Genomic DNA, 16094 nt, shown 5'->3' with positions numbered 1-16094 from the left:
AGGCTTCTCCTCTGTGGGTGGTAAGTAAAGAAGAGGAAAGCATGGCTGGGCTCCCAGCTGTTGATAGTCAGAAGTTCAGGTGCAATGAAAAACAAGATATTAACAATAAAATGCTTCATGCCTATGAGGAATTACATCCCCAGCGAACTCCATCATTGCTGGTAGAAGTAAACTCTTGTTTATTTGCACAGATGCATTATCCTAGCCTGTATCTTTCTTAATGTCTCTAGTCACACTAACATTTTAGTGACACAGTCTTCCTGAATGGAGGAATGCTGTCCTTCCAGTGCAGTGGGTTCACATTTTCAAAAGTGGCATTGATGGGGAGGCAGCTTGCTGAAAGCCCATGTTGACCTTAATCCTTCTTTAGCACCATTGTGAATCCTCAAATATGGAGCAGTTTCTGGCCTCTGCAACTGGCAAATTCTATAGCTTCTTTAATAAACCTGACCAGATCACTGGTATTCCATTTGCAAATCCATGCACAAATATCATTTATGTCCAAGTTATTTCTGATTTTTTAATTAGGTTTTTAAAGATGTTTCTATCACACTAGCCATACACATCTCTGCAGTACTGTCTTAGGCAGGCTGAAAAAACTGAGGGGAAAAAGGCAATAATTTTTAGTCCTTTACCTTCATTCTCAACCTTGGCACCTCAGTATCCTGTCTGCATTATGTTAAAAGCAAGTCATTGACTTTAATATAAAAACCTTAGATTTATGTGCTCTGCAATTTCATAAATTTCATACACTGAACCACTTAAAAACTTGAAAGAATAAGATTTTTTATAGCAACTGTCAACATAACTGGACAGTTCTCTGATTTATATCTAGAAATAAAGGCTAGAGTGTCAGGGTTGCCAATCCACACACTTGAAAAACACAGTAAGTACAGTAAGGAAAGAAATGGAAGATGTTCTCCATGTTTACAGTAATTTCCTAATGGAACAATTCTGTGCTGTTTACTGATAACCCCTTCAATAGGCTACCCTGCCTGTAGAAAATGAGGACTAATTGTTCCTGAGGACATATTGACTGTGAATTACTCACTCAGTGGCAAGACTTAGCCTCACTGAAGAAAAACAGTGTAAAAACCCAAAAATTCTTAGCAGATGACAGTTGCTAAATATCTTGTCTCCACTGTGACAGCTTCTGTAATTGTGCATCAATTCTTATGTCTTGATGGGATTGTGAAGCTATTGCTTTTGAAGTTAGATAATAACTAATGAAAAATATGAACTTCATCCAAATTGAAATTGTTGCTAAAAGCTAAATTACATAGTGAAGTTATCTAGCCTGGAGCCAGCTCCACCTTAAAAGGGTGGGATGGGTGAAGACTTATCTTCTACTCACCTTCCCACCAGAGGCAAGATAGGCACACAGAGTGCTTGTAAAGGAGCTCCTAGTTATTAATAAACAGTCTACTAGAGAAATATTTTTCTAGATGCCTGGATGAGAGACAGCCAGCAGATGACTCCAGGGAAATGTTTTGATAGAAGAAAAAAGGTCTCCACAATAGAGCAGCAGCAAAGATATAGAGAGCGACAGTAGCAGTAGCTGCAGTGCAGCTGGCAAATGAAAAGTCATTTCCAGCCAAATCACGAAGGAATAATTGTTCCAAAACCACAACTGGCATAGAACAAAAAAACATAGATGCTAGACTGTAAAAGGAGTTTTTCATTACACCAGAGTGAAATTTTAGTCTTGTGGAAAAGAACTAAGAAAACTATTGATCTGTATTGATCCTTCATGAAGCTACTTCACAGCTTTTACTGCCCAAATAGGTGAACCTGTCACAACTACTTCAGAAAAATGTAACTGTCTAGCTCAGCATTGTTAATATGTTACCCCTCTCCCTCCCATCCCATGTGGCTGCAGCTCTGTAGAAAGAGCAAAGTTCTGTACATGTTGTGTTTTGTCACTGCCTGCTTTGTATTTTCTGCATTTCACTCATGTCTACTGACAGTATGTCTGTAAGGGCTTTATCCATCTCTAGCTATCTGTACTTCTTTTTCTTATTGTCAGACTCCATAACACCTTGAAGGTCTGGTTGGGGTTACAAATCCCCAAGTTTTTGGTGACAAACACAGTGTTCTTTTGAAACAAATTCTGCCCTGATGCAAATGCTGGTTTCCCACGTACTTGCTCAACACAGAAAACCAGCTTTTGATGATTTTCTGCTGACCTGGCCTTCCCTTTCTATGTCTTTGACAAAATGGTGCCCTTGTTTAAAAGATTTATTTAATTACCTAAGAAAACTGAGTTCTACTTTGGGGAAATGGAAACAGGACACAAGCAGAGCTTCATGGCACATCACAATTATTTTGCTTTTTTTGAAGAAAAAATAAAATGCAGGGAGGGAAAGGGGAAAGGGGAAAGGGGAAAGGAGGGAGACGGAGAGGGAGTGGAAAGGAAAGGAAAGGAAAGGAAAGGAAAGGAAAGGAAAGGAAAGGAAAGGAAAGGAAAGGAAAGGAAAGGAAAGGAAAGGAAAGGAAAGGAAAGGAAAGGAAAGGAAAGGAAAGGAAAGGAAAGGAAAGGAAAGGAAAGGAAAGGAAAGGAAAGGAAAGGAAAGGAAAGGAAAGGAAAGGAGAAAAAAAACGTAGCTGTGCAATGATGTATCCTTTGGGAGACTCCTGGAGAAAGGCTCAAAGGACCACCCGCTTCTGCACTTTTTCTGTTTCCAGAGTGTTCATAGATAACAACTAGATGGTTGATCTCCAAGACACATATTATATCTCTACTGTTAGGCAAGTAGAGTAGCAAATGCACTTAGACAGCCCAGGACAAAAAAAAAAAAAAAAAAAAGTAAAATGAATACTAGTTTTGAATTTTGCTATTTTGACTATTTGGTTGCCTGGCATATTTAAAATAGCTATTTTTTCATGTCAACTTTCTTCTGTTTTAAAAAGAATTAGTTAGAAATATATCAGTTTAAAACCAGTAAGCAGAGACAGTTGATGCACAGAATCTAATCTGCCGTTGTTTCACAATTTCTGCATGTGGACTCGACAGCCAAAAACATTGTCAACATTGACAATAAAGCAATAGCCCCTTTGATGAAACCTGTCAAATCCAGCCATGGACATCCTCCAGGGGCCAGACTCACCCTCGCCTAGCTCCTGCCAGATCAGTAAGTTAGGTGGACCATAGCAGTTTCAATTCCAATTCTTGGGCTACGAGGGCAAGTGAACTCCACATGATAACTCCTTCATGACAAGGCAAATCTAGCATTGGCTCTTAGCTTCACTTTCAAAATCACCTCTTATCTGTCCATTTAGTCTCAAACTTAGCCCTGAATCTATATATCTAACAAACCCACACCTGGACCACGCCTGCTTCTGGTCTCTGTCTGCTAACTGTAGTGTGGCACCCTCTGCCTGATCCAGTTTCTGCAGTGGCTTATCAGCCTATTCTGAGCTTGATGCCCCAGCTGGGATCCAGCTCTCATTCCAGATCACTGGCTGAAAATTTATGCTTAGCTGAAACCTCACTCTGGGCCCAAATCATGAGCTTTGGCTGAAGATCCCTTCTGCTGTTAGTCCTTATTATATGAGCTGTGGACTAAACTGTAGGCTTTTTAAAAAGCAAACAAACTAAAAAACAAGCAAAAACAAAAACGCTCCCTCCCCCTCAAAAACGAACAAACAAACAAAATAAGACAAAAACAAAACCAAAAACCAACCACAACTATAGACCTGCTGTCATGTACCCATCTGGTTCTATCCTTCATCCATAGCACAATTTAAAGAAGATCTAGTGTATGGTTCTTACAAAAGTCTGGCCGATATAATAATCTCATAGATATATAATTTTCAAATTTCTCAGCTAATGGTAATACTCTGTAAGAAACTGGTTCATAAATATGGAGGAGATCAGAATATCTACCCTGTATTCCACCAGTTTCTGACTGAACTTACATAGAATTACATTACTTACATTATATTGGGCTGGTTTACTGTTAATGAAGGCCACATCATGCTATTGTGAAATAATGCTTTATAAGTTTAATGTTTGGTCTCATTTAATATATCAGCCCAACACTTGTAAGTATAGAGATTTATGTTATGATTCCACAGTAGTGTCTCTGCTCTCTTATGTTTGGGTACAAATCCACAATTTCCCCAAAGAGATGTGACCTCTTTACAAAAGTTCATTGAAATGCACTTATGGTTATGCAGGATTCCTGTGTTTACCTTTTTCTTGTTGTTGCAGTCATTAAGGTGGTGTAAAGTAAATGAATGGAAATCAAATCACCTTGCACAGCAGGTGTGTAAGGAGATGCACGATATTTCTTGAAACAAGAATTTTAGATGAACTTGTCTGAACACTTATTTGCCACACACTCTTGCACTCATAGAGTTTCACACTTATCTAATTATTCAAACATATCAGTAAAATAAGTTTTACATGTTGCTTTTTAAAGCACTATTAATTATTACTTGCAAGCCATCACTGGAGAACATTAATTTCAGCAATTAAAGCTACCCGTGTTAATAATTGTATTACTAGGCTCCTACATTTTCTGCTCCCTATTTGGTCAACATTTATAAAGCTCAAGGATTTTTGCAGGTTCTTATGAGAAATAGCATATAACTAATGTGGTATAAAATACCTTTTCATTGCAACCCATTGTAAAGTAAATAAAAGGTGATTAAAGATGATTTCACAAGTGTTTGCATGGGAAGTTTTACAAGTATGACTTAACAGTGTGACTCTTTACCTTCAGTAGACTGTAACCTGTTACTCCTTGCAGTTCCAGGAGCTGCTGTTGTTGTGGAATCATATGCAAAAATTAAAAGCCGTAGGACATTTTCCAAAGTACAAGCTGTATTCCTTACTCTGTGTGCGTGTGTATATGTGCACACACATGCATATGGATATAGTTATAGGTATGTAGATCTAGTTATATAGATATAGCTATTTAGGTATGTATATCATCTCTCTATGTATAGCCTCAAAAGTGTGCTTGATTATTTCTTGGCAATTGATTTTCAGCTTGCATGTGTTGTCTTGGATGGGAACCATCAAGTCCTGGTGGAAGGCAAGCCCATGGGAGAAGGCAGCAGCCTTTGACTCTGGACACTGAAGACTTGCAGGATTATGTTTGGTAGGAAGGTGAGCTTATCTCCTCGGCTAAAGCGTCTGCAAAGATTTTACTCTACTATTAGCCCTTAGACATACAGTGGTGACTATTGTAATGTGATTTAACCAGGGCTTGGAAACCATTGTCTGCAAAGTTTTTCAAAGTTTCTATACAGCTTACAAGACTGGGTGATGTCTGTAATGCTTACCCAAAAAACTCACCTAAACAAAGCTACTGGAACTTGGCCTTAAGAAAGTATTTGTACTCCCAATTTGTGGTTACAGTTTACACTAATGCAACAGAATGATCTTTTCACATTAATTTTGATGAATAATTGCTTGGCAAAATGTTTATGCATATTGGAGTTCTGTCAGTTATTTCAACAGGAACAAATATTGATGTGTTGGTAGTAGATAGTTTTTCCACGTTAATATATGTGTGTTTTTAGACTTATAAAATGACTCATAACTGTGATTATTCAGTCAGCAATATATTTGAAATGTGATCATTAAAAGAGACTAAAACAACTCCCTTCCCTCTTTCCCAGCAACTAAATTTACCTGCTGATTCCCACACCATTTTCCAGACTTCACATCCCAGCAAAACTGCTTTGGAAACTGTTGGCTGCTTGTGATTCAGACATGCAACAGGGCTGTTAAGGAGGTAAACATAGGCTGAGTTCTCCCATCTCCCTTTGTCGGGTAAATGACCAGCCCATGCAACCCTTCTTTCTCATTAGGTGTATTTGAGTCACCTTTCCTTATTATTTGAAGAACAAACAACAACCTGTGTTTGCAGCTTCACTGACACAGGTGCATTCTTGTGGAAAAGTTTTTTTTTGTTTTGTTGAATGGACTCTTCCTGTAAAACATGGCTTTATCAAAAAACAATTTTTTAAAAGAAGTATTCCTACCGCAACAACATTTGCATTTGTAGAAATGACAATTTCTGTTTTCAAATTCTACTGTAACCAGACTCAAGTGTTAGTGCTTGTGGCACTTAATTATAGCCAAAAAAATCTCTGCCTAAATTCTAATTGCTGGAGCATTTATTGTTTTGATTTACTATGCCCTGAACCATGTTACCAGAAGTTTTAGATCAGAAACCTCCATAAGGAAGGGTCATAATATACTTTTGATCTCTACATATAGGAAATAGCTTCTATTTTTAAAAGAAGCAATTATTGATGATTCAATAGAAAACCTCCAAGTGCCATTGTAGAAAAGGCAACGAAGGTGGCAAGGGAAAAGGTATATCAAGCCAAGCCAGCTTAAGTCCTGAAAGCAAAATTGTCAGTGAACTTTCAGCAACATCTTAGGGTAGAAGGGACTTGGAAAAATCCTTAATATCAGTAATACTTTATCAGGTGGAAAAGGAATCGTTGGTCATATGCTAAATGGGTTATGCCTGCTTCTGAAGAAAAGTGCGATGAAGTAAAGATGCCCAGAAATCCTGGAGCACTTATTTAGGCTCAAAGTAGACTGCAGACTGCACCATCCTGGCTTTTAATGCTTGCAAGATTTGCATACCCCCTAAACGTAATGCAGCAGTGTCATACTTGATTCTCAGCCTGTCCACCGTTTTGGCCTCACAGATCTTCTGTGATGTGTTACTTAATCCTGATGAGTACTTCTTTGCTGCCACATCAGATAGTACATGTACCAAAGAACTCATGTTCTGCTCTGTCAGGTCGTATTAATTTCTAAAATAGTCTTGTTAGTTGATTAAGCAAAATTGCTTACTCTACAAAACTGTTGAAATATTTATTTACTCGTTATACCACTGTCAGAGTCATCTCCTATCACTCCTTATCAGCAAATTAAAACCTGGTTAAATGTTTGGGATGTCTCTTCATCCCAGGAATGCTGAAATATATCTCTTTACATGACAGATTCTACAACTTTGGAGGAATTTCCTTCCCATTGTGTTATATACACTTTCACGGGCAGATCTTTCTACTTCATTTTTCTTTTAGAAAGATTTAAAAACAGTCATAAGATAAAATTGTTTCCTTCTCAGACTGAACAAAGAATTTTACTAAAATGACATAGCAATATAATTTCTAAAATCAGTCTCTGCTTAATACCCTTTTGTCACTTCCCGCTTCATTCGTGGCTGCTTTTTAGCAACACACACTTCCTTGCATTTTTCCACCTTCACATCTTTTAGTCCATCACTGCAGTATTTATTCAGATTAGCTATTTTAGAGCATTCATTGCCATGTTCTAAAACCATAAAATCACGTTTAAGAAATGAAAAATTTTCTTAAAGGGACTAAATTCCATCACAAATGTACTGGAATAAGCAGTATTGCTAACAGAATCATGTAAGCATTGTATTTTCTCCCAGACCTGGGTGAGGTGCTAGGTGTTAACTTCATCTGTGAGAAAAAAGGATCAAAGTAAGGCTGGAAGCTTGTCCTTTCTCGAGTTACCTAGCAGCATGACTCCTGATATTTTACGGTGGAGCGAGGTGAAACCACTTTGTCTTGTTTGATAGAATGTGGTACAGGAAGCAAATGTGTTAGGTAGGAATGCTTGTTTCTAAGCAGGCCAGTTTCCACCCAGCTAGGTTATATTCAGTGAAAGAAAAGAACACGAACTGCCTGCTTGCTGTGGAAAAATAATATCACCGCATCTGTTTCCACTTCCTAACACCTTCTCCATTTAGGAGGCAGAGACCTTTGGGAGTTGCTTTGCCTTGGGGGAAGAAAACTGTGATATGGTCTCTCATGTTTTGGTGGGGTAGTGAATCCAAACCTGTATGTAGAGAACTCTTCCTTCTCTGCTTCACTAGGAAAGAGAGAAAGCACACACTTTTAGCTAGGGTATTGTTAGGACTGGTCCAAACCCCAGTGAGAGGTGGTGAAACTTTGGAGCAAAGGCTGGAAGAAGAATGATAGTTTCTAGAATTTAGGCAAGGCAAAGGATATTTCAAATTGTCTTCTTCAGGTCCTATCTACCTTCCCTATTGAACTGGAAGAAAGACAAGGCTCAGTTTTCTGGAATGTCTTATTTATAGGATCTTAAGAGATTCTTCATGAGTCTGCTGATTTTAGGATTTTCTTTTTTCCAAGAGTCAAGGGACAAATATCTGTTATTGGACACATTTTGTGTTTTTACTAAGCAGCTACTTCTGTGATGGTTAATGGCTCAGTAGCTATAGAGAAACTAGAGCTGGGAATTCAAGCACAGGAAAGCAAAAGAAGCATCTCAGATTCGTGAGAAGGAAGGAGAGGAACAGCATTAAAATAGTAAACTCTGAAAGCGGAAAATTTGTGATGGTGGTAAGGAGTGGGAGTGGGGAGGAAAGTTAGAAATGAGACATGAAAAGAAGGAGGAAGAAAACCCCATACTTTACACCAGTTTTCTTTCTCACTAATCACAGTGGGATGGTACTAATTTGGAGTCCTTTCCATTTAGAAGGTAGTATGTCAATGAAGGATAAATTAAACATCTGGTATCTGCAAATCTTGCAAGTGGCGAATTAGAAAGTTAAATACATCTTGTGCAACCTCCATGGGGTTTCACTTGCAATACCACACCAATTACACAGATCTTTCTATTCATAAAACACACTTGTGTAAGCATTACCGTGCACAAATGACCCATTCTTGGAAGATGACAAAGAATTCATTGTATAAGGCTTTATAAAACAATTATAACAGGTGAAAAACTTCTGCATTCCTTTTTCGTTATGTCTTAGGCACTTCTGGGAACAAGAAAGGTACTGAGTTGCTTACATACCTAACAAGTGCCATGCAGTTTTGAGCCTGACAAGCTAGTTAGAACTCAGTCAAGCCGAGGGAGAATAATATCCTCATTGTTAAGCCAGAATGAAAAACTTGCAGCTGCTATATTTGTAGGTACATATATAGAAAAGGGAGACAATTATATGCACCATGAAAACTGCTAGTTTACGCATCCTACCATTTCTGGTCACATCAAACTGCACAGGGCATGAAGAAGTGCAGATTTTGATTTAGGTAATGCATATGCTGTTGGAGAGGAGCAGGGGACCATGACCATGACAATCTATCTCCTGCGGATTAATGTTTGGTGCAGGCAGGTATGTCATAAACCATGGTTTAATATGGAGAACCTCTCAGTGTTTCCCTCATTTTCACTAATGCATTGTGTGTGCTTGTAAGAGATTCACAGTAGATGTAGGGCTGTTGCTTTTAAATGTTGCCTCTGACCCAGATAATGTCAAAATGTCTGAATGCAGGCTATGCTCTTTTTAAAAAGAGCATCTCTAATGTAATGCAAATGCACATTGTGGGGAAATTCCAGCTGAGAAAATGAGGCCTTATATTTCTAAAACCATATACATGTCAATAGCCCATTATTCTCCAGTTTTAAATGTAATTGCAGCCCAGCTTGGAACGAATTCCTGAAATAATAAAATACACTGAGTAGCAGTTACTGAGTCTTCCAGTTATTTTATGCTCCCCCCTGCCCTGTAAAAAGAAAGAAAGAGAAAGAAAAAGAAAGAAAAAGGAGGAAAAGTGAAGTGAAAAAAATGAGGGAGAAAATGGAGTGATGAAGAGAGGTAGAGGATAAAAGTAAAAGTCATGTCCTTTTCTTTAATGTGTTATTGGAACACCATGCAAAAATATGCCGGGCTCCTAAAAGGTATTACAACATCAATGCATCTGAAGCTTTTGTATAAACGTATCGCAGTCCAATTTTGTATGACAAATTATTTCCAGGCAATTATGAATATTTATAATTGTTTTCTTTGGTTGGAACTTTCTTCTATTTCCAAATTTCTTTTAAGTTAATGTTTCCTATAAAGCCCGAACAGCCGTCATTTTGAAAGAATTTTGTCTTAGTCATGTGAACTGCTGCTTGCAACCATCTTTTTCTGATAAATTTAACATGTGCATAGTACAGCCTTTATCTCCAGTATTGGTACATTTTAAGGTATTATTATTTCATTGTGAAGTTCCCTACCGTCCCCCAGTCTTTCTTGGAAGAACTCCAAGAAACAGTTTCTATGATTAAAAACAATACAGATGAATATTGCAGTTGTGCTGAGCTGCAGTATTTCTCTCCTTTCTTTGCTCTCTATACTTCACTCCCAGCTTTCTCCTCTTAACATCAAACCTTATACTTCTCAGTAAATGAAACACAAATGGTTCAATTGCGTAGTCATATTTCTAGGGTGGAGAACATACACATGGAGTTCCTGAAAAAACAGTATGCTAGCAACTACTTAAGAAGTTAAAGGATTATTATCCAGTGCAACCATGATAAATACTTTTTCTGAATGCTAAATTTGAGATACAAACATGTGTGTCCTGTAAAGGCCTTGTGAAGAGTCAGAAATGCAAATTTAGTTTGTGGGCAGAGGCGGTTTTGTGGGAACAGGGAGTTGCAGTAAGAAACAACTTTCCTTCTCATTTTCACACAAAGCAAGAGGTAGTTGCTCATACTGTTCATTGTGCTTTAGTTCCCTTTCAGTCTTTTTTTTTCCTTCACTTAAGGGAATCTGGGGTCTTTCTGTCTGACTTATAGAGGTACTGTTAATTAGTTAAACCTTTCATCTTTCTTTAGTTTATGTCATAGTGTAAGCATAAATTCCACTTTTTATCTGTTTCTCATCAAGCTGCATTTCTGTCATTGTTTGTAAGCCTGAGGATAGACAAAACTGTAAAATTAACTGTGCTTCAGTCCTTGAAAGAAAAAAATACAGATAAAAACAGTCTCCTCAGGACTTAGTGCCTCTGGTAGTTGATTAGTCCCTGCAGTAGGGAAAATTAAATTTTGTGGTTGAGACCCAGCATGCTTGGAGGCTTTAATAATGTTGTGGCCATCATCCAATGGCTGACAACCAAGAACTGAGGTACTTTCTGTTCTTTACTCCCTCATGCAACACCTGAAAATCCTGGGGCGAATCAAACAGCAAATTAAAGCTCAAAAAACCCCTCACCTGCAAAGCATCTATAAGGAACTCATTTTAATGCTTTCAAGTTGAAGTCATTGGGACAGGAGCCCAAAAAAGAGTGACAAAGGTATCTTGGTAAGTTCTAAGGCATCTTTTACAATTTGTTGTAGCTCCAACTGTGCTTGCTGTTTTAATGTACTTTTGTTCCAGTGCATGTATCAGCCAGTCAAAGCCAAGTAGCTACTAAAAGTGATCAAGTCACACAAAGCATTTCAAAAGCCAAATCAGTGATTATGACTAGAGATACAAATGAAGGCCTGTGCCTTCTCAAAAGCAGTTGTGTGAGGAATTTGCTCCTGACAGCTAAGTCTAGCCTAGCACCGAGTATGCGTTCTGTGCTGCATCTTGTTTCTTAACTGGCCATGTCAGTGGTTTGCACAATGCATATGTTACCTATGCATCAGGACCATCCCTGAGGACGACTCTCTGGTGGCCGTGTCTGCCAAAGGAAAAATGTCTTTGCTACCTGGCAAATAAAAAGTCAGTTGTAATGACGTTGGTTCTTGTATTCTGAAGATAAAAGGCAAGAAGGGTTCCATGAAGTGTGAGGTTGGATTTGTACTATGCTATATAAAGAAAATTCTCAAAACAAAAATAATATGAAATTGCATTTTTGTGGCCTCTATAAGGTTTTTGCTACATTGTTTCTAATAAAAAACACAGGAAATTTGGATGGAAGGAAAACAGCCATTTTATACTTCAGTGCTGAGAACATGGTGGATATTTTTCTTCCTAAGGCAAATACCTTTAGATTCATAGTTTTGGCAAGTTCTGGTTGGAATTTTGCCATTTTTCCCCTATAATGCCACATTCACTGGGGAGAAAGGTGACGTTTTCTTTTGGATCAGATATATTCTCGAAGTAATCTTGAAGAAACAGCTGTCAGCTTTGTTCTGTTCTGGTTTAGTCTGAGGCTTCAGTCAGAAAGAAAGCAATTTCTTTTTTTATCATTCACAAGAGTATAGTATCAGAAAGCTACAGTACAAGTCTTGACTTAAGACCTCTCTTGTAAATTCTTGATAGTGTTTTGCTTGAAGTAGGATGGGGTAGAGGAGAGAAATGAGACCATGTAGTTCAGTGGTAGTTCTTTCAGTCAGATCTCCAATTACAGCCTTTGAAATTGTTTCCCTGCCTCTAAATTCTGCTTATCAGGAGTACCTGGAAAAAAAAAAAAAAACAAACCCTACACAATCACACTGTTCTGCTTGTTGGTCTGTATGTGCCATCACCTCTCACAGTTTTGCAGCAAATGGTCAACTTCAGAAAATTTGAGAAAGGAAGAGGAGTATCAAGGATATTATGTCTTCATAAATTTTTTTCTGAAAACAAACAATTGGATGGGGAAGACAGAATTAAAATCTTAAATCTGAAGGATAAGCAATTGCAGGTGTACTGAGAGGCAGCCCCATCAACAAGTTTGACTGGTCAAGTGAAGTCAGAGAGTACTGTGAACCTGCTATGGAATGTGTTAAGTTTATCCAACTAATCTGGAAACAGGCACAGAACAGAGCTGAGAAAAGCATGTATGTGGAATATCAAAAAAGGCTAAGAGTATTGAGAGATTTGAATTTGTTAATTTAAAACACAGAGTGTTGAGCTGAGTTTTTCTAAATATGTTCTCTGAAGGCATTTCTATACCATTGAATTGGACAGCCCTGCATTAAGAAGTAACTGAAACCTGAGCTCAGATTTTACATTCCAAAGCTGCTATGCTTCCTGACTTTAGGGACATGAATACATGGGCTGGTGCTCAGCAGGTCTCCAGGTCTGAAATATTTAAAATCCAACTATGGGGATGAACTTAGGAGCTTAAACTATTTATTATTTACCTAGATAGGTATTTATCTCACTCATTCTTTATGGCCAGCCTTTTGCTTCAGCAAATATCCTCACAACTGCTGTTTTAAATAGGGATATAATGCCATCTTCGTTTTACAGGTGGTACCTCAAGAACGGGACAGTGTAAGTGATGTTACCAACGCTTTACAGGACACACACAACACAGATTAAAATGTCCGTCTTGAATGCAAGTCAACAACTTGATCTGATGTGTTAGTTTTTCTGGGCCAGCCAGGCTACCTCTTGTGGTTACTTCTGCACCTCAGGTGTCTGGTAAAGTGATTAGAAACAAAGGGCTCCCAAAGGAAGGCAGAGAACATCAGCTTCTGGGGAAGTCAATGTGTAAAGCAGGGTTTCCTCCCCACGTGCATCTGGACAAAAGCACGCAATTTTAAAATCACAGTCTTTTCCCTGCTTTTTCTTGCTTTAAAGTGGTGGGGTGTTTTTTTGTTCCACTTTTTGTTGATTTCACAGTTTGTTTCCATAAGCAAGCAGCAAGATTTCAATATACTTGTTCTGACATGTTTTGGCCAGTTAAGATCATGTTCTTAAATTTTTACCTAGCCTTCTTTTCCGTGTTTAGTTTTTGCCCTAATGACAGTCCTGATTTTTCTGCCAGTTAGAGTGGTTGGTGCTGTACCTAGTCTCAAGGGGTTTTGCTAGGGCTGTCATTCCTGAAACTCTCAGACCTATTGGTAATACTGCTTCCACAAGGGTGATTTGCATTCCGACTACAATGAAATCCAGTACGTGCCCACAACATAAAATGTGCTTGTTATGAATGAAGTATATGCAGATCCTCTTAAGAATTCACCCAACATAATTAGATACACCCTAGTTCATCTAAATGTTATCCAAAGGCTAAATATCTGAAGATGTAATTGAAAAAGCTCATTAACTTTAAATACAGCTGAAGTTGTTGAAAAAATCTCAGTGGAAATAGTAGGTTCTCCATGAAGACCAAAAATAAAAGCATTTGAGTCTAAAGCTATTAATCATGAAGTTGACTTGCATATTTGTGCTACTTTTGAAGTAAGTCTGAGTGCTTAATTAAAAAAAAAAAAAAAAAAGGAAAAAAAAGAAACTTGTGCCTGCATGCTAACTAAATTTTGCTATTTTGTTGCACACCCAGTGGATCTCAAGTCAATAAAAGCACCCAAAATAAAAAGAACTGCTTGATTTAGGAGGACAGTAGACAGGTCTACAGTCAACTGGAAACAAACTCATTATTACCTGTGCTACGTGTCCAGGACGTATTAAACCAACAACCCTTCTTATGGAACACCACATTAGCAAATAAGCTGCCATCAGAAGAACATTCAGATTGTGTATATATGAAAGTTGCTATCACAGCTGATAGAATTTAGTACCTAAATGTAAACAACTCCTAATAAAATAAGTAGTCTAGAGTGCAAAAATACAACCAGAGAAAGTTTGCACAATATGGATTGTACTGACAGTAAGCCTCCACCTGGAACAGAAGTGAGGAGACAATACCAGTCAAAGGTGAGATATTAGTAGAGTTGACAAGCGTGCATAATCTGTACATGTGTTACAGAATGACCAGGATTAGCTGACACTGTGACTTGGCTTTCAGAAATATTAATGGGCAAAAAACTGCCTGATTGCTGCAAAAGGATTTGGTGCATTGTAGATATGATTGACATGGAACAGTGTGTGTTTCTTGTGAAATATGAGAGGAAATACACCTTTCACAATTTCTTTTATATTATTTTTATCCTTCTCTTATGAACTAAAGCAGAAATGAAAAACAGCTGGTGATGTTACAGAAGTGATTGTGAAGGTGACACCAAGATAGATTCAGCACTACAGCTCTTTTTTTGCTATTCAGATGCACATGAATTACTCTGGAAGCACATACCAGAAAAATTAGAGAATTAATGTCAGGGAATATTTGCGAAGTGCAAATGTGCATGACAGTGTCTGGCAAACCTGGATGGGAATTTCACAAGGATTTTAAAAGACATTCTTAATATCTGAGAAGTATTCTTCTACCAGTTTTTATGTGCCAGACCCCTGAACTATGACAATTCTCAGAATTAATTTAAAAATCACTCTAGCTCACCCTAAACAATCAAGAGTAATTATTTTCAAATTATTTCTGTGGGAAAACAGTTGTTATAGAGCCAGGCTTCAAACCACAGTTGTCCTTCCTATAAGGAACAGCTTTTGCCATTAAGAAATGGCAAATAGAAATGAAATACCAATCCAACCTCCCTTCTCCCTTTCATTTCCCAAAGCATCACCCATTACAAATAAATTTCTGAGGCAGATACACATATAGCAGTTCACTGTAATACACTGTAGAAACATTAATTAGTAAAAATGAAAGTAATTATAATTGTTTTCGTGAGCTTCAGTTTTAAAATCAGAAAAATGTAGTGAAATCATAAAAATTAATAATACCAGGACAGAGTCTTTCATTCGCTGTTCTTACATGTTATTAAAACCCCAGAAGAAAATTGAATAGCCATAATTTAACTTCTGCTAAAATGAAAAGACAGAGCATGACTTAAAGAAATGTCTTAATATAAACTAATAAAAATGCAGACACATGCAAAATATTTTTTGAAAAAAATTAAACTACTAAATAAATGTACTATTTTTTCTTTAGAAAAAATATTCTCACATTTGTTAGTAATAGCGGAGCTTGACTTATTTGTCCTGAAGCTGGCAGTCCTGCTATTTTCTTTTATGTTGCTAATTTTCAAACATTCAAGCTCTCAAAAAAAATATTGTACCTTTATGAGGATAGTCATACATAATTCATGGCTTCGAAATAATGTTTGGGGTTTTCCCTGATAACCACGTGTTGTAAAATTTACCAAGTTTTAAGACTGCTAAAAAATCTACTGAGTAGATTCAGTGACTATTTCATAAATATTTAGTAGACTTTTAGTAATTAGTAGGTATTTTAAGAACTTGTGACTGATTCTGTGTTTAAATCTGTCACAAAGAAACTGGAGTCAACATTTATAATTATGGATGTTTACAGTTAGCCCCAAGAATTGTTCTGAGTAGATGGAGAATTCATATATTGTAATTATAAATTATATATAAATATATATTATAGGTATAAAAATATAAAGCATTATATTTAATCAGATATTTTAGATGTTTGTAGCATCCTAAATCAGGCTGCTTCATTTACTGCCCAAACAACTAAATTAGTGACTAATTAGAAGCCTCCAAATTAAAAAC

The sequence above is a fragment of the Columba livia genome, chromosome Z (assembly GCF_036013475.1).
Source record: "Columba livia isolate bColLiv1 breed racing homer chromosome Z, bColLiv1.pat.W.v2, whole genome shotgun sequence".
Lineage (NCBI taxonomy): Eukaryota > Metazoa > Chordata > Aves > Columbiformes > Columbidae > Columba > Columba livia.
The sequence above is the reverse complement of the archived record's forward strand: the minus strand, read 5'-3'. Positions refer to the sequence as shown.